Source organism: Macrobrachium nipponense, chromosome 9 (assembly GCF_015104395.2).
Source record: "Macrobrachium nipponense isolate FS-2020 chromosome 9, ASM1510439v2, whole genome shotgun sequence".
NCBI lineage: Eukaryota > Metazoa > Arthropoda > Malacostraca > Decapoda > Palaemonidae > Macrobrachium > Macrobrachium nipponense.
The window spans coordinates 980,734-1,001,985 of NC_061110.1; positions in this window are offsets into that span (position 1 = coordinate 980,734).

The window sequence follows — 21,252 nt, forward strand, 5'->3', positions numbered from 1 at the left end:
GTACTGAAACGTATCTCATTTGCACTCTGAAATTTTATTTTTCTGGTGCATTGATAAACGCCATTAATGAGGCATTGGATCAATGCAATGAATTCTACATTTTTGTATTATTTATATCCAATCTTTCGCAATACATTCCTATCCTCAGAGTGTACAACAGTAAGATGTGTAAAATTAAACACAAAATAAGTGGATATAAATATCATAGCGTATGCAGTGACTCAAAGTTTATCATAATAGATTTTCGGAGTCTGAAATAAAAGAGAGAGAGAGAGAGAGAGAGAGAGAGAGAGAGAGAGAGAGAGAGAGAGAGAGAGAGAGAGAGAGAGAGAGAGAGAGAGATATTTGGACAAAAAATATATATTTACCATCTTTCGAGACGTAAAATCGTGATTTACTTGTTATAATATTTAAAATATTATCTTCATAATATAGATTCCTTACGTAATATGGTAAATTCAATTACTAATGCGCATATGTTATTATTATTATTTTTATTTATTTATTTATTGATCTTTTTAATTATTTATTTTTTTTTTTGCTCTATCACAGTCCTCCAATTCGACTGGGTGGTATTTATAGTGTGGGGTTCCGGGTTGCAGTCCTGGAGCTACTTCAGCCTCTAGTTTTTCTAGAATCCCTTTCAGGGAACTTGGGATCGTACCTAGAGTTCCTATGATTATGGATACAATTATCCCATATCCTTCTTATTTCTATTTTCAGTCCTTGTTACTTTGCCCTTTTGTATGTTGATTAAGGCGCATTTTTCTATTCCAAACTCCATCCTGATGTCCCCAGATACAATCCTTACAGTCTGGATTAGGGTATCTATTTCCTTGATGCTCTTACCATACAGCTTGATGTCGTCCATGAACATCAGATGGTTGATTCTGTTGCCTCTTTTCTTGAGTTGGTACCCGGCATCCATCTTCTGTAGTACTTTTGTCATGGGAATCATGGCTACTACGAAGAGTAGTGGAGACAGTGAGTCGCCCTGGAAGATCCCTCTCCTGATATTAACCTCTGCTAGTCTTCTTCCAGAGCTTATAAGTACTGTATTCCAGTTGCCCATTGCATTTTTGAGGAAGCTGGTGGTATTTTCCTCTGCCCCATATATTTTCAGGCATTCTATTAGCCATATGTGTGGTATTATTATTATTATTATTATTATTATTATTATTATTATTATTATTATTATTATTATTATTATTTATTTATTTTATTTTATATATATTTTTTTTTGCTCTATCACAGTCCTCCAATTCGACTGGGTGGTATTTATAGTGTGGGGTTCCGGGTTGCATCCTGCCTCCTTAGGAATACATCACTTTTCTTACTATGTGTGCCGTTTCTAGTATTACACTCTTCTGCATGAGTCCTGGAGCTACTTCAGCCTTTAGTTTTTCTAGATTCCTTTTCAAGGATCTTGGGATCGTGCCTAGTTCTCCTATGATTATGGGTACGATTTCCACTGGCATATCCCATATCCTTCTTATTTCTATTTTCAGATCTTGATACTTATCCATTTTTTCCCTCTCTTTCTCTTCAACTCTGGTGTCCCATGGTATTGCGACATCAATGAGTGATACTTTCTTCTTGACTTTGTCAATAAACGTCACGTCTGGTCTGTTTGCACGTATCACCCTATCCGTTCTGATACCATAGTCTCAGAGGATCTTTGCCTGATCGTTTTTTATCACTCCCTCAGGTTGGTGCTCGTACCACTAATTACTGCAAGGTAGCTGATGTTTCTTGCACAGGCTCCAGTGGAGGGCTTTTGCCACTGAATCATGCCTCTTTTTGTACTGGTTCTGTGCAAGTGCCGGGCATTCGCTTGCTATGTGGTTTATGGTTTCATTTTTCATATTGCACTTCCGACATATGGGAGAGATGTTATTTCCATCTATCGTTCTTTGAACATATCTGGTTCTTAGGGCCTGATCTTGTGCCGCTGTTATCATTCCTTCAGTTTCCTTCTTTAGCTCTCCCCTCTGCAGCCATTGCCATGTGTCATCGCTAGCCAGTTCTTTAGTCTGTCTCATGTATTGTCCGTGCATTGGTTTGTTGTGCCAGTCCTCTGTTCTGTCCGTCATTCTCTTGTCTCTGTATATTTCTGGGTCTTCGTCTACTTTTATTAGTCCTTCTTCCCATGCACTCTTTAGTCACTCGTCTTCACTAGTTTTCAGATATTACCTCAGTGCTGTTCTCGATGTTGACACAGTCCTCTATACTTAGTAGTCCTCTCCCTCCTTCCTTTCGTGTAATGTATAGTCTGTCCTTATTTGCTCTTGGGTGTGGTGCTTTGTGTATTGTCATATGTTTTCTGGTTTTCTGATCTATGCTGCGGAGTTCTGCCTTCGTCCATTCCACTATTCCTGCGTTGTATCTGATTACTGGCACTGCCCATGTGTTTATGGCTTTTATCATATTTCCGGCGTTGAGTTTTGACTTGAGTATCGCCTTGAGTCTCTGCATATATTCTTTCCTGATCGTGTCCTTCATCTCTTGGTGTTTTATATCCCCTTCTTCCATTATTCCCAGGTATTTGTATCCTGTCTCATCTATGTGTTTGATGTTGCTCCCATCTGGTAGCTTTATCCATTCAGTTCTCGTTACTTTGCCTTTTTGTATGTTGACTAAGGCGCATTTTTCTATTCCAAACTCCATCCTGATGTCCCCAGATACAACCCTTACAGTCTGGATTAGGGTATCTATTTCCTTGATGCTCTTACCATACAGCTTGATGTCGTCCATGAACATCAGATGGTTGATTCTGTTGCCTCTTTTCTTGAGTTGGTACCCGGCATCCATCTTCTGTAGTACTTTTGTCATGGGAATCATGGCTACTACGAAGAGTAGTGGAGACAGTGAGTCGCCCTGGAAGATCCCTCTCCTGATATTAACCTCTGCTAGTCTTCTTCCAGAGCTTATAAGTATTGTATTCCAGTTGCCCATTGCATTTTTGAGGAAGCTGGTGGTATTTTCCTCTGCCCCATATATTTTCAGGCATTCTATTAGCCATGTGTGTGGTATCATGTCGAAGGCTTTCTTATAGTCTATCCATGCCATGCTTATGTTGGTTTTCCTTCTCCTACTGTTCTTCATTACCATTTTGTCTATCAGGAGCTGGTCTTTTGTGCCCCTACATTTTCTTCTGCAGCCTTTCTGTTGGTGGGGGATGGTGTTTGTGTCCTCTAGGTAGTTGTATAGCCTTTCACTGATGATACCTATTAGTAACTTCCACATTATTGGTAGGCAGGTGATAGGCCTGTAGTTACTGGCTATATTTCCCTTACTCTTGTCTTTTTGTACTAAGGATGTTCTTCCTGTGGTCATCCATTAGGGTGCATGGTGATTTGAGATACAATGCTGGAGTTGTTCTGCTATTCGTGGGTGTAGGGCTTTGAAGTTTTTGAGCCAGTATCCATGGACACATCATCGGACCTGGGGGCTCTCCACAGTTTGGCATTTTCTTTAGTTGGTGTCTGACTGTGTCTGTCGTGATCTCTGTGAATCTTTGTTTTATTCTCCCTGTTTCTTCTTCCTTGACTTCCTGGAGCCATGTTGTATGTTTGTTGTGTGATACTGGATTGCTCCATATGTTTTCCCAGAGTCTCTTACTTGGTTCGGCTTCAGGAAGTTCTGGGGGTGTGTCTTCCCCTCTTAGTTTGGCTGTATAGTCTTTTTCTGGTTGGTTCCGAAATAGTTTGTTCTGTTGGTATCCCTTATTCCTGTTTCATGTACCGTGGATCTTATGTGCTTTGGCCTTAAGCCTCTGTTTTACATCTTCTATTGTGTTGTTTAGTCCCTTCTCTTGCACTTTGTATTTCTCGTTAAGTTCCTCCCTTGTTTTCTTGCTTCTTAGCCTTTTTTCTGCCATCTCTTTCAGTTTACTCAAGTCAGATCTCATCACCATGATTTGCTTTTCCAGGCGCCTTTTCCAAGGAAGTTGCTGTTTTGGTTTCTGTTGGGTTGGTTGTGCTGGTGGTGTTGGTGTTCGAATCCCCATCAGTTCTGCTACTAACCTTGCTCCTGCATATACCAAGTTATTTGTTTCTGTGATACTGGTGGTGTGTATTGTGCCCATTATTTCATTGACCTCACTTGTTTTCTCCCTTAATTTCTTGGTGTTGTAGGCTTTCATGGAGGGGATCTTTGTTCTCTCTGTATCTGGCTCCATCCAGTGTCTAATCTTTTCTACCCATTCCGTCCTCTCTGTTACTTATTATTATTATTATTATTACTAATATTATTATTGTACTTAGGAAGCAGACCCTCTCTCAAGCATACTTTATTAAAAGTAATGGCTACTTCAGCAGCATTACACTTGTAGAGGTTCTTCTCTATTTTCCGAATAGCGGCTTTTTCCGTGCTACTTAGACAGGCTAGTAGAGCGCCTATGGAGGTCATGATCAAATACAGAGCCAAAATTGGTGTATATATTTGAATTTTACAGATAAACTATGATACCATAGTTATCAAAGTCATTAACGATATATATATATATGTCTCTCTCTCTCTCTCTCTCTCTCTCTCTCTCTCTCTCTCTCTTTCTTGAAGCAAGCGAGCTTTCGTCTGGAGCTGCCAGACATCCTCGGATTGGGAAGCTGAGGGTGGACTGATCTTGAAGCGGTGTCCGTCCTCGTTTATATTTGGAGTTGACAGCAGGGGGTCCGCCCCATGCTGATCTACTATTGGCTGGTGGCGGTAGGTCTTCGTTTTCATTGGTGGCTTGAACCGGTCTCAAGCCACTTTCCATGCGTTGATGGTTGCGATACTGTAAGTCCTGCAGCCGCCTAGACCTCCTTAGCGGCGCAGTTACGTCGATGGGCGTTTCGCTATGCTGCGGGACGTCACGGCTAACTTGATTTTGATTGGCTGCGGGAGTATCTCGTTCGGGGGCGTCGTCTTCCGTGGAGTTGTCGTGCTCGGTGGTGTCATTGTTGGTGGCAGGTCTTCTCATACTCGTAGGGAGGAGAAATTCTTCCTGCGTCGTATTTAGTGTAGGTCTTACTTGCTGGATGAGAAGCGCCTCCAGCAGGGCGTAAACCGACGGGCATCAGGGGCCTTCCCGATGATCTTCGTGTTTTGGATGATCAAACATTAAGAGGCCATCTCCCGGGATGTGATCATCCAAAACACGAAGATCATCGGGAAGGCCCCTGATGCCCGTCGGTTACGCCTGCTGGAGCGCTTCTCATCCAGCAAGTAAGACCTACACTAAATACGACGCAGGAAGAATTTCTCCTCCCTACGAGTATGAGAAGACCTGCCACCAACAATGACACCACCGAGCACGACAACTCCACGGAAGACGACGCCCCCGAACGAGATACTCCCGCAGCCAAATCATAATCAAGTTAGCCGTGACGTCCCGCAGCATAGCGAAACGCCCATCGACGTAACTGCGCCGCTAAGGAGGTCTAGGCGGCTGCAGGACTTACAGTATCGCAACCATCAACGCATGGAAAGTGGCTTGAGACCCGGTTCAAGCCACCAATGAAAACGAAGACCTACCGCCACCAGCCCAATAGTAGATCAGCATGGGCGGACCCCCTGCTGTCAACTCCAAATATAAACGAGGACGGACACCGCTTCAAGATCAGTCCACCCTCAGCTTCCCAGCCCGAGGATGTCTGGCAGCTCCAGACGAAAGCTCGCTTGCTTCAAGAAAGAGAGAGAGAGAGAGAGAGAGACATATATATATATATATATATATATAATATATATATATATATATATATATATATATATATATATATATATATATATATCGTTAATGACTTTGATAACTATGGTATCATAGTTTATCTGTAAAATTCAAATATATACACCAATTTTGGCTCTGTATTTGATCATGACCTCCATAGGCGCTCTACTAGCCTGTCTAAGTAACACGGAAAAAGCCGCTATTCGGAAAATAGAGAAGAATCTCTACAAGTGTAATGCTGCTGAAGTAGCCATTACTTTTAATAAAGTATAATATTATTATTATTATTATTATTGAAACCATCGTTAATGGTCCTTTTTTCCCTTTCTGTGAAAAGTCCCTTTGATTTCAAAGAGAGAGAGAGAGAGAGAGAGTCCGCCGACAATTGTAAAAAATGAAAATGGAAGAAAGAGGGTATACGGCACGTGGGCTGGTTAAGAGGAAATCACTGAAATATTTCGGGGCAAAATCGGTGAATACTTCATCAGGCAGTTTAGGGGAGCAGCCCTCCATTTCATTATAGATTCATGGCATACATTATGAAAAGGGGGGAAAAATTAACACCAACTTTTGTAGTGATAATCAGAATATTGCAGATTATAGATATCAGGATTCTGAATGATTTTGACGTTACATTTCACCTAGGAAATCCCAAGTTGCCATACAGATATTCTAGGTCACTAGAATGATTTTATCGTACATTTTACTTCGGATGTACGTTTCAGCACTGACGTTGTAGGTCACAGGGATGATTTTGAAGTACATTTAAATAGGAAATTCCACGTTGAATACAGAAATTCTAGGTCCTACGGATGATTTTGAAGTGTATTTACTGGGAAATTCCACGTTTCATTTCACAAATTCTAGGTCACAGTGGTGATTTAAACGTATACATTACTGGGAAATTTCATATTTCAATATTCTAGGTCACAGGTGTGACTTGAATATATATTTTATCGGAAAATTCCACGTTTCAATTCAGTCAAGGATTATTTTGACGTATATTTCAATGGGAAATTCCACGTTTCAAAACAGGCATTCTAATTCTAGGACACAAGGATGATTTTGACCTATATTTTACAGAGGGTATTCCACGTTTTTATACAGAAATTCTACATCTCAGGGAATATTTTGACGCATATTCTACTGGGAAATTCCACGTTTCAATACAGGAATTCTAGGTCATGGATACAGTAATTCTAGGTCATGGATTATTTTAACGTATATTTTACAGGGAAAATAGACGCTTCGATACAGGCATTCTAATTCTAGGACACGTGAATGATTTTTACGTATATTTTACTGGGAAATTCCACTTTTTAATACAGCAATTGTAGGTCACGGATTATTTTAACGCATATTTTACTCACTCATGCCACACAGATTATGACTCTATTTCAGCCCTTACAAAAATCTGTCACATACAGAAAATTTTTATAGCACAGCTTTTCCGAATCTTATGTTACCTTTCACTCGTTCCTACATTCACTCAAGTCATGCTTTTCTCAATTTTTCTGATATTTATGATCACATATGTATGTCACACTGATATTAATTTATCTATCTACATTTCGAATGAGCAATTCGTGCAAGTGTATTCTTTGGAACTTAGTGTATACATCAGCGTCTATTCGTATAGAGTTCTTGTTTTATAGCTTACTCGGAGAGTAAGCCTAAAAACTACTTTATTGTTGCTTTTCTTGTTTGGGGGGTAGAAAAGGTCCGTGGGAGAGCTTAAATAGGCCTGAAAAAGGTGGTTCGAGTTATGTTTCTTCCTTATTTAATGGAATTTGTTCGGTACTTTCGTGTAAAAATACGCCTTAAGATTTATGACTAGCTAATTTTTTTTTGTATATATAAAATGTCCATTTTTTCCATTACATGACATTTTAAATGACTACAGAAGTCATGAACAACTATAAGGAAAGCACTCCTGAGCATAAATGAATTTATAAGAATACCTTAAAAGTTTATTTGAATAAGTATAATGATAATAATAATATACTTTATTAAGAGTAATGGCTCCTTCAGCAGCGTTACACTTGTAGAGATTCTTTTCTATTTAACGAATAGCGGCTTTTTCCGTGCTACTTAAACAGGCTAGTAGAGCGCCTATGGAGGTCATGATCAAATACAGAGTCAAAATTGGTGTATATATTTGAGTTTTAAAGATAAACTATGATACCATAGTCATCAAAGTCATTAACGATTTCTCTCTCTCTCTCTCTCTCTCTCTCTCTCTCTCTCTCTCTCTCTCTCTCTCCTTCTTTCTTAAAGCGAGCTTTCGTCTGGAGCTGCCAGACATCCTCGGGCTGGGAAGCTGAGGGTGGACTGATCTTGGTGTGTTGTTGTTGTTGTTGTATTAAGCCAACACTTCTTGTTGGCACGGGCCTTTCCCTTGTTCGGCCCATAGGTGATCTGAAAAGATTCATTAGGTTCATGGTTAGTTTTATGAATTTGGAAATATTTTTAGTTGTAGAGATAGGAGTGAACAGGGGAAGGATGATGGTGTCAGTAAGAGAGGGCCATCATGTCATATTATAGTAGAAGTTTGAAGTTTGAAAGAATGTAAGGCTTTCGAATATTAGAGAAGCTGTGCAGGTGGGGTTGTCCAACCCTTTACTCCCTTGGGTCCCTGCGGGAGGATTTCAGTGGTAGGTAAAGTTTAAAAGAATGATAGTGGATGATGTGGATAGAGCATTTTGTGCAAGGAATTCAATTTGTGCTGCACCTCTTAGCTGTGCTGTTTCTCTGCATTCCAGCAGGTAGTGAAGGAGTGGTTGCTGTGTTTCTTCTTGACAGTGTTCACATGGTTGACACTGTTTTCCAGGATTTCCCAGCAGGCTTTATATCCTAGCCTGAGTCTGTGGATGATCACAGCAAGTTATCTTGGTGTGTGCCTGTCTATGGGAGGAGGCACTAGATCAGTCGATGGCTTATACCATCTGGCAGACGGTGAGTTCTTTTCTACCCACTCACAATGGTCTTTTAGCAAGTTATCTTTGCAGAGTGGTTTCATTGCATTCTTGATTTGTTGCAGTGCAGGTTGTATATGTATTTGCACTCTGTCAATGTGTTCTGTCTTCCTCTTTCGCTGTGCTGGTGCCGCAGTGTTTTAATTCCAGTCATCAGTGCCTTGTTTTCTTTATTTTTCTGTTGTTGCAAGGCTTGCATTGAGGACTTTGAGTCGGTGTGGATGATTACAGGCCCTTTTTCTTTCTCCAGTGAGAAAAGCAGTGCCTGTCTTATTGCTGTTAACTCTGTCTGCATAGCGGAGGCGTGGTTGGAGGTACTCCAGCAGGCTGTGAAGCTTCTCAGGATCTACAGTGCCATCGATGTAGTAAGTTTGTGCCCCTATGGTCTCAGTGTTTTTGATTGTTTCATAGGCTGCCGCTCTTAGCTCTTCTTTTGCTCTTGGCAGGCTTGTGTATTTATATATGGCAGTGTCCTTCTTCCAGGGTGGTAGTTGTTGTGTGCCCTGTGTTGCATCTGGACCTAGCTGCTGCAGTGTCTCTGCCATGCCTAGACTCTTGATGTTGTCACTTTGGTCCTTACCATAGGAACTCGGACTTTGAATCTCTGGGTGTTTAGCAAGTTCCTCTCTGGCTCTTTTTCCTCGAGATGGAGTCTCTTTCTGAGATCTTGGTGTGGTATCCGTACTCCTTATATTTGGGGTTGACAGCAGGGGGTCTGCCCCATGCTGAGCTTCTATTGGCTGGTGGTGGTGAGTCTTCGTTTTCATTGGTGAATTGAGCCAGGTCTCAAACCACTTTCTCTGAGTCGATAGTTGCGATGCTGCAGATCCTGCAGCCGTCAAAACCTCCTAAGTGGCGTGGTAACGTTGATGGGCGTTGCGCTACGCTGTGGGACATCCATCGGCTGCAGGAGTACCTCGTTGGGGGGCGTTGTTTTCCGTGGAGTTGTCGTGATCAGGGGTGTCATTGTTGGTGGCAGGTCTTCTCATACTCGTAGGTAGGAGAAATTCGTCCTGCGTCGTATTCAGTGTATGTTTTATTTGCTGGATGAGAAGCGCCTGCACCAGGCGCAACCGACAGGCATTAGGGGCCTTTGCGCAGCGTCGCACAACGCCCATCACTGTTACCACGCCGCTCAGGAGGTCTAAACGGCTGCAGGAGCTACAGTATCACAACCATCGACTCAGAGAAAGTGGTTTGAGACTTGGCTCAAGCCACCAATATAAACGAAGACTCACCGCCACCAGCCAATAGGAGATCAGCATGGGGCAGACCCCCTGCTGTCAACCCCAAATATAAGGAGGACGGACACCACACCAAGATCAGTCCACCCTGAGCTTCCCAGGCCGAGGATGTTTGGCAACTGCAGACGAAAGCCCGCTTGCTTCAAGAAAGAGAGAGAGAGAGAGAGAGAGAGAGAGAGAGAGAGAGAGAGAGAGAGAGAGAATCGTTAATGACTTTGATGACTATGGTATCATAGTTTATTTCTAAAATATAAATATTTACACCTATTTTGACAGTGTATTTGACCATGACCTCTATAGGTGCTCTACTAGCCTGTTTAAGTAGCACTGAAAAAGCCGCTATTCACAAAATAGAGAAGAATCTCTACAAGTGTAACACTGCTGAAGTAGCCACTACTTTTAAAAAAGTATCTTTAGAGAGGGTCTGCTTCCTAAGTACAATAATAATAATAATAATAGTAATAATAATAATAATATTAATAATAATAATTGCATTTTTTTTCAATTGAATGGCTCCTGAGGGTGTATTCCATATGGATAGTGTGCATCTTCTGAATAATAATAATAATAATAATAATAATAATAATAATAATAATAATAATAATAATAATAATAATAATAATAATAATAATAATAATAATAATAATAATAATAATGTGGCGCCGTGGAGGAGTGGGTTAGGTCCTCAATGGACTTAAGTCAAGTTAAGCAACATTGGCGCTGGTCAGGTCGTTGGATGGGTGACCGCTCTCCTCGGCGTTGATTCCTTGGGAAATGATCTTTACCATAATTTCCTCAGTCTACTCAGCTGTAAATGAGTACCTATTCCCTGATGGGGTAGGGTCAGCTATGGGTTAAATAGCAAAACTCAGCAATGATGGAAAGAAATGAAGGAAAAAATAAACGACAAAACGACGTAAATGGAACCTCTGGCAACAGAGGAGCTTCGTCCGGCAACCAGGTATTCAACCTAATTGAAGGGGAAGACGGTCAGGTACTTGGAGGTCGTCATCCAGCAACTGACCACCACAACGACAATAATCAACCGCCTGAGATTGGAGCTACAGAAGCAAAAAGGAAGAAATGGACAAGAGAAGAAAATAAGGAAATATGGAGATGCTACATCAGAAGCAACCTGACGGAGAGAGGATATAGAAGAAGATTGGTCAACATCTGGAATGAGATAAAACACCCCCAAAACAGAGCAGAGGCTGGGAGACAAGTAAGGAACATAATGAAAAACAACTGGCTCTCCCCAACAGAAAGAGAAGAACTGGAAAGGGAAATGTCACACGACAACGAATTACAACGAAGACGAACTGAGAGACGATGCCACAGAAGACGACAGGGAGGATGAGGTATCAAACAACGACACACGAAGAAACAACCGACGAAGTAACAGAGAGACGGAAGGGGTAGAAAAGATTAGACAATGGATGGAGCCAAATACAGAGAAAACAAAGATTCCCTCCATGAAAGCCTACAACACCAAGAAATTAAGGGAGAAAACAAGTGAGGTCAATGAAATAATGGGCATAATATACACCACCAGTATCACAGAAACAAATAACTTGGTATATGCAGGAGCAAGATTAGTAGCAGAACTGATGGGGATTCGAACACCAACACCACCAGCACAACCAACCCAACGGAAACCAAAACAGCAACCTCCTTGGAAAAGGCGCCTGGAAAAGCAAATCATGGTGATGAGATCTGACTTGAGTAAACTGAAAGAGATGGCAGAAAAAAGGCTAAGAAGCAAGAAAACAAGGGAGGAACTCAACGAGAAATACAAAGTACAAGAGAGGGAACTAAACAACACAATAAAAGATGTAAAACAGAGGCTTAAGGCCAAAGCACATAAGATCCAACGGTACATGAACAGGAATGAGGGATACCAACAGAACAAACTATTCGGAACCAACCAGAAAAGACTATACGGCCAACTAAGAGGGGAAGACAACCACCCAGAAATTCCTGAAGCCGAACCTAATAAGAGACTCTGGGAAAACATATGGAGATATCCGGAATCACACAACAAACATGCAACATGGCTCCAGGAAGTCAAGGAAGAAGAAACAGGGAGAATAAAACAAAGATTCACAGAGATCACGACAGACACAGTCAGACACCAACTAAAAAAAATGCCAAACTGGAAAGCTCCAGGTCCCGATGAAGTCCATGGATACTGGCTCAAAAACTTTAAGGCCCTACACCCACGAATAGCAAAACAACTCCAGCATTGTATCTCAAATCACCATGCACCCAAATGGATGACCACAGGAAGAACATCCTTAGTACAAAAAGAAAAGAGTAAGGGAAATATAGCCAGTAACTACAGGCCTATCACCTGCCTACCAATAATGTGGAAGTTACTAACAGGTATCATCAGTGAAAGGCTATACAATTACCTAGAGGAGACAAACATCATCAACATCAAACATATAGATGAGACAGAAAGGCTGCAAAAGGAAGTGTAGGGGCACAAAAGACCAGCTCCTGATAGAGAAAATGGTAATGAAGAAGAGTAGGATAGACTATAAGAAAACCTTCGACATGATACCACACACATGGCTAATAGAATGCCTGAAAATATATGGAGCAGAGGAAAACACCATCAGCTTCCTCAAAAATACAATGCGCAACTGGAATACAATACTTACAAGCTCTGGAATAAGACTAGCAGAGGTTAATATCAGGAGAGGGATCTTCCAGGGCGACTCACTGTCCCCACTACTCTTCGTAGTAGCCATGATTCCCATGACAAAACTACTACAGAAGATTGATGCCGGGTAAGAGCATCAAGGAAATAGATACCCTAATCCAGACTGTAAGGATTGTATCTGGGGACATCAGGATGGAGTTTGGAATAGAAAAATGCGCCTTAGTCAACATAAAAAAAGGCAAAGTAACGAGAACTGAAGGGATAAAGCTACCAGATGGGATCAACATCAAACATATAGATGAGACAGGATACAAATACCTGGGAATAATGGAAGAAGGGGATATAAAACACCAAGAGATGAAGGACACGATCAGGAAAGAATATATGCAGAGACTCAAGGCGATACTCAAGTCATAACTCAACGCCGGAAATATGATAAAAGCCATAAACACATGGGCAGTGCCAGTAATCAGATACAGGGCAGGAATAGTGGAATGGACGAAGGCAGAACTCCGTAGCATAGATCAGAAAACGAGGAAACATATGACAATACACAAAGTACTACACCTAAGAGCAAAAACAGACAGACTATACATAACACGAAAGGAAGGAGGGATAGGACTACTAAGTATAGAGGACTGCGTCAACATCGAGAACAGAGCACTGGGGCAATATCTGAAAACCAGTGAAGACGAGTGGCTAAAGAGTGCATGGGAAGAAGGACTAATAAAAGTAGATGAAGATGCAGAAATATACAGAGACAGGAGAATACCAGACAGAACAGAGGACTGGTACAACAAACCAATGCACGGACAATACATGAGACAGACTAAAGAACTAGCCAGCAATGACACATGGCAATGACTACAGAGGGGAGAGCTAAAGAAGGAAACTGAAGGAATGATAACAGCGGCACCAGATCGGGCCCTAAGAACCAGATATGTTCAAAGAATGATAGATGGAAATAACATCTCTCCCATATGTAGGAAGTGCAATACGAAAAATGAAACCATAAACCATATTACAAGTGAATGCCCGGCACTTGCACAGAACCAGTACAAAAAGAGGCATGATTCAGTGGCAAAAGCCCTCCACTGGAGCCTGTGCAAGAAACATCAGCCACCTTGCAGTAATAAGTGGTACGAGCACCAACCTGAGGGAGTGATAGAAAACGATCACGCAAAGATCCTCTGGGACTATGGTATCAGAACGGATAGGGTGATACGTGCAAACAGACCAGACGTGACATTGATTGACAAAGTCAAGAAGAAAGTATCACTCATTGATGTCGCAATACCATGGGACACCAGAGTTGAAGAGAAAGAGAGGGAAAAAATGGATAAGTATCAAGATCTGAAAATAGAAATAAGAAGGATATGGTATATGCCAGTGGAAATCGTACCATAATCATAGAGCATAGCACGATCCCAAGATCCCTGAAAAGGAATCTAGAAAAAAAACTAGAGGCTGAAGTAGCTCCAGGACTCATGCAGAAGAGTGTGATCCTGGAAACGGCACACATAGTAAGAAAAGTGATGGACTCCTAAGGAGGCAGGATGCAACCCGGAACCCCACACTATAAATACCACCCAGTCGAATTGGAGGACTGTGATAAAGTAAAAAAAAAAAAAAAAAAATAATAATAATAATAATAATAATATTTTGTTTTCCAATGAATGGCTCCTGAGGGCTTATTCAATATGAATATGGCTCATCTTGTGAATAATAATAATAATAATAATAATAATAATAATAATAATAATAATAATAATAATAATAATATAATAATAATAGTAATAATAATAAGAATAATAATAATGCTCTCTGGATACCAATTAAATCTCCCGCATCATACAAATAAGTACACATTTCAACACCGTGGAAAGGTGAATAATACTTGGGGGTTGGTGGGCGGGGGTTGGTTGGGGGGAACAAGAGACCACAATAACAGCGAGAAAAATTCTCCAAGCGGAAAGAAAATACATCGCAAGAACTAGATTGCCTCGCTGTATGTTTACACGCACGGGAGATTGCGGTAAACAACGGAGATTCGAAATGCGACCACGGGAGAGCTCCCAAATCAGAGGAGAGTTACTGGAATCGCCTGGAAAAAAAAAGAAAAAAAAAAGATACTGGAACGGGAAGTATACAGGGTATATTTTTTTTTTATCATACTTTTGAGAGAGTGACAGTGAGATGTGACGTAAAAGTGCCTCGTTGCCTGGGAGAGCTGTCTGTCAGGAGCTGTTGTGCCATTTCACTCTGCATCATTTCGATGTTATATTAGAAGACGATTTTTTTATCTGTTTGTCTCATAGTTCATTTCTGGGATCATCAGATAAAGTTCTCAGAGAGAGAGAGAGAGAGAGAGAGAGAAGACAATTTATCGTTACATGAATTGCTTATGTAATCTCACTGGAACTGGATGAGAAGAGAGAGAGAGAGAGAGAGATAGTATACAAGTGATAAGGCACTTTCTCGTCTCATGATTTGACTGCGTAGTCACACTGGAATTGGATGAGAGAGAGAGAGAGAGAGAGAGAGAGAGAGAGAGAGAGAGAGAGAGAGTGATAAAGATATAAAGTATACAAGTGATAGGGCACTTTCTTGTTATATGATTTGACTGCGTAGTCACACTGGATTGGATGAGAGAGAGAGAGAGAGAGAGAGAGAGAGAGAGAGAGAGAGAGAGAGAGGACGGAAAAGAGTGGTAAAGTTGTGAAATATATATGTTATAAGACAATATGTCAACATACATTATTTGACAATGGAGTCACAAAACGATTTGGATGAGAGAGAGAGAGAGAGAGAGAGAGAGAGAGAGAGAGAGAGAGAGAGAGAGAGAGAAGGTAAAACATTGTTTGAAATCACCAGATTCTTTTATTACTTTAGAAGGCTAAATGCTCTAAAATTCTGTTTCGTTTCACAGTGTAAAATTATGAAAAATGATCTGAATAATTGAAAATTATCTGTCGTCATGACTTGGATTAATGTTTTTCACAAACAAACTGCACTGAGTAAGAGAGAGAGAGAGAGAGAGAGAGAGAGAGAGAGAGAGAGAGAGAGAGAGAGATTGCCGATAAAATATAAAGGAACAAGGGCCAAGTGGTAAGGTTATGAAACATATAAGTGGTTGGAGGATTTGTCTTGATATGATATGACAATGCATTCACGCATATATTGGACTATTAGAGAGAGAGAGAGAGAGAGGAGAGAGAGAGAGAGAGAGAGAGAGATTAAACAATGATGGAAAAACGGCGGTAGATTTATACAATATAGAAATGAAAGGCAATTAGAGGGTTCATAAAAGCACATTCACTCTTGCAACTGTGTATTAGAGGGACAGAATGGTTATGAAGTATTCTATGACTGCCACCAAAAAAAAGAAAAGAAAATGCTATCTTAACTGACGGTCTTAGCCGTAGCTGTGATATTAATTGTCTCTTAATAGTGGACTGGGCTGCAGGACCTGTTAGTTCTAATTGGCTTTCCCCTAAATGTTCGTGTAATTGTACCAAAATTGCGTCTGAAATTGGCCAGCACAAATCGCATTGCCTCAACTGCACCTCAATTTCTGGCCCGGTCGTGGCTCGGCATTCCTGTTAAGGACGAATGGACGAGTGTCGAATAAGGGTTCACGCTGGAATTTTATCATTACTGAAAAGGGTAAATGTTGCAGAATTCCTTTTCCATCAAAATTTTTTTCTCTTTTTTCCTCTCTCTCTCTCTCTCTCTCTCTTTTTATTTTTTTTTTATCTTGTGAGCTTTCTAACCTGCTCACTGCATAAAAGACTGACTCAAACCGGGACTGAAATGATAAAATCAATCTCACACTAAGGTTAAAGAAAAACTTGCTGAAAATGTTACCTGTTACAAGGTCAATTCTTTTAATGGTTTCAACATTATCATTTTACCTCGTTTTCAGTTAGCTACCTTTTTTAATTATTCCGCCATGTAACATTTTTTTACAAATTTTACAGAAAAACCTATTATTATTTCTATTTCTCTATCATTTCTCTTATAATCCATCTTTCTAGGCACATATATATTCACTCTTTTAAGTAAAAATTTAAATCATATTCTATCTATTATCAAGTTAAAAAATCTTCTGTTATTACTATTGAACGAACGTCCATTCCTTCTCTCGAATTAATATTTTCATTATAGTTGGATTTAGAAAATAACCTTTTCTTAATCATTCAATACAAACACGTTGAATGTTTTTATTAATGACTCTTCACTAGAAAATCATAAGAAGTACAAACGATAAAGGTAACATAACGTTCCCTGTGGCACCCCACAACTTATTGACAATTTCCTCGGAAAGGCTCCATCAACACTACCTTTGCATTTTAATTAGGAATATCATTGAGGTGGCGATACTATTAAAATCTCGTAATCAAGAAACACTAACGAAAACTCTAACACAATTAGGTGAAAAGTGTAACTTACCTATTCTAAAACAACCTTGTTCATCTCTGAGTATTTTATCAATTTGGTTTAAACAATTTGTTCATCTCTGAGTATTTTATCAATTTATTTTCCCTGCCCTTGTGAGATTATATTTACCAATATTTTCACCTTAGCCGACGCACGAGTAGTGCCTTTATAGTTATCAAATTCAGTGAGTGATTTATAAGCATCAAAATTGGAGGCAAATTAGCAGCAAGTTTTAGTATCTTAGTTGTGAAAAAGTACAAAATTCTAGAGCAATTAGATTTCTAAAGCAATACATGAATTTGGTGCTGTAAAATAGTTATAATGAATGATTATATTCCGTAGTCAACTTTTGTTCGAGACATGAATAAGCCTTCACACCTATTTCTAGATAGAAGATAGAATTGATAGTCAATCAACCCCTTAAAATATTACTCTGCAGCCAAGAAACTACAATTGAAAAGGGTTGGCACAAACAAAGCTATTATGATTTTATCTTAGAAGAAAGAGGAAAAACCAATCGTGGCGAACTTCGAGGAACTAGTTGCGAATACCCAAACCGACTCGAACCATCCTATAAATAAAAATTCAGTCGAGCACTGAGAGAATAGAAGCAACGTCTATAAAATATAATAGAACAGTAACAGTACGAAAAATATTCCGGGCTGGCAGGAAGGAAAATCTATTACAACGAACCAGATTGCACTGATGTTTGTTCGTCTGAGTTAGAGATTGCGGGGAAACAACGGCTTCTTCTTTTTCGAGGCAAGAACACACGAAGCAACCGACCGACTCCAAGAAGGGTTTATTGCGATAAGAATGGCCTTGGAAACTGGAACATGGAACGGGAACATGGACCAGACCGCAATTCTCGGTCCTAATGGAGAGTGAAATATGGAGAGAAACGTACGTTGTTATTCCTTAATAAAAATATACTTCCAATAGCTGTGTTCCGCGTTCGCGTGGATGTTTAAGATAGTCTCGAGATTTGAAAAGGAGAATATTATGATATGAGATTAGGATTTTATTAGTCATTGATCGTTTAGGATGAAAGATTCTACAAATTTTATATATTATGTATGTGTGTGCTTTTGTAAACATATATATATATATATATATATATATATATATATATATATATATATATATATAATATATATAATATATATATATGTTATGTTTACTTTTCCAAAAGCCACACATACATAATATATAAAATTTGTAGAATCTTTCATCCTAAAGGATCAATGACTAAATAAAATCCTAATCTTTCATATCATAATAGTCTCCTTTTCAAATCTCGGGACTATCTTAAACATCCATATATATATATATATATATATATATATCTATATATATATATATATATATATATATATATATATATATATATATATATATATATATATATATATATATATATATATATATATATATATATCTATATATATATATATGTGTGTGTGTGTGTGTGTGTGTGTATCCATATATATATATATATATATATATATAATATATATATATATATATATATATATATATATATATATATATATATATATATAACCATAATGCACTCTTGTAGTTAAAACTCACAAATAATGGTTAATCAGAGATGTATATATATCAACATTTCCAATATAGTAGCAAGGGATGCAGATCACCATTTCGCTTTGGCTGAATTTTGGCTCGATAATATATTCCCTGAATCTGTTATGAAAATGAGGATAAACTCCCCTGAACGGCCTGATTAAGCTCGTGCCCAGTTCAGTGCCAGCTATTTTATCAGGTACTAAAGCGATTTATCTTTTATACTGTATGATGGATTCCCTCAGCAACGGCCCTCTCTCTCTCTCTCTCTCTCTCTCTCTCTCTCTCTCTCTCTCTCTCTCTCTCTCTCGGTAGTAGCCATCTTGCTTGGTGAGACGTTCCTGCGCGAAGTCAGATTAATCAACAGATATCACAAGTTTAACATACGTCTAGAATTTGAGAAATATCTAGAAGTGTTCGTGAACTATCGGTGATAAGATTAGTGTGAAAATAGTAGGATAAAGCGTCTTCTAAGTTAGTTTATCAAGTGAAATACTGAAAATCAGAACAAGATGGCAGAAAGTTCCAACTGCGGGAAAAAATGGCGAGATTTAGCTTGCTTGGCAAAATCGCAATACGATGAGGTAGCAGGAAGGGAACAGTCCTAACCAAAAAGATACAAAAGCATTCATAGATATATTAGAAGGATATAATCCTTCAAACTGGAACAAATCAACTGAAAAAATCTTGAAAATAATTGAAGAAGTTCCAAATAAAATCCAAGTGGTCAAGAGACTCATAAAGAAAATATACATAAACCAACATATTCCGACAAAGAAAATGAATAAGGTGAACCTTGTGAATATCCTAATTGATGCATTGGGAAAAAGAATGCCAAAAGCATGGTAAACTGTGTAAGGTGTGATAGCATAGTTAATCCACAAAACCTAATCAGAAAATGTGCTGCATGCAACATTCCGACCCATCCACAGTGTGCTGAGGTAATGCAAGATATGAGAAAAGACACAAGAATTTTTTGCTCAACATGTCTACCATGGATAGACAATGTTATTAAATCAAGATTGAATGTACAAATAGTTGAGGATGAAGAAGAAGAAGAAGAGGAAGAGGAAGAAGAAGAAGAAGAGGAAAACGGAAGAGAAGTAAACAAAACTGAAATGACAGAAAAAGATAAGGAAAACAAAGAACAAGATAAAAGTATGGATGCAGAGATACTCATTGATACTACATATGAGGCTATAAAGCAGCATACCTACGAAGAAATAAATTACGATATGACAACACACAAGAAAATCCCGAAGAGGCTCTACCCAGATCTACACAATGACGGGAAAGAGGAAAAAATAGACAAAAAAGACAAAGTCTGCAACCTTTTGAAACGAGGGAATTGCAGATTTGGAGAAAAATGTTACTACAAAACATCCTAAGGTATGTCACAACTATGAAATATATGGTAAATGTGCATACCTAGATGGGCTATGAGGATGATTGCAGAGATCTACATCCAAAAATATGCCAAAACCTAAAAGAAGGAAAAGGATGTGAGTTCGACAAAAAATGTAAATATATGCACCCTGTAGCCATGAAAACATAATCAAATAAATAACCAATCAAGTAATAAAATCCAAAATAAGAAAGAAACAAATAAAGAGAGGAATGAAGGAATATCAGGTAAAAGAAAAAAAGCAAGCCATCAACGAGATATGCAGAGGTGTCAGCAAAAAATTTCAAAGCATCAGCTCCAAAATTCTACTCAAGAGATAACTGTTTTTAATATGTTTTGCAAGAGGATATTGCAGATATGGAGAAAAGAAAATTGCAGATTCAGACACAAAATGAATAATTATGATGAAGGAAGAACAATATTATGGAAAAAGTTGGATTTTTTAATGTCAGAATTTCTGGAAATGAAAAAAAGAACAACATACCAGAACAGAAAGAGACATGGAGAAAATCCTTACTATTACCAATTATTAAATAAAAGAGAAAACAAGCAAACCATCATAGTGATGAATGCGCAGGGTTTAGTTACGAGTAACTCAAAAAGAAAAATGAGTACTTAGAAGAACTAACCCAAATTGAAAAGAAAATAGATATAATGAATATAAGTGAAACCTGGTATTCCCAAGAGACTGGGAATGATGATCAAATAAAAGGGTTCCAAACTTATAGATCAGATAGAAAAAATAGGAATCAAGGGGGAACCGCAATATATGGGAAAGACAAAAAACAAGGAAAAATATATGAGAAATATAGTATAAACTCAGAATGTGAACTAATAGCGGTAGAATTTGTTTGAATCTGAAAAATTAATGAACATAGTAATAAATAGACCTCCTAATGCTAAAGAGTTTTGACTTAATAATAGAAAAAATTGGATGATATATGTAGAAATCACAAGGATGGACTATTCTCTATCTGGAGGACTTCAACTTTCCTTTCGTAGACTGGAAAGAACGAATAGGAGATTGTGGATGTACTTATACATATAAAAAAAGAGTAATAGTAGTGCAGAAGATAAGAGGCAATTCGAAAAAGCTATTAGATATGCTACTAGAATACAACATTCAACAAATAAATCACCTGCCAACAAGAAAGGAAAATACTTTAGACTAGTATTTGTGAACGAGATGAATTATGTTAAAGAAATAATAGTTTATAATGCGAGTA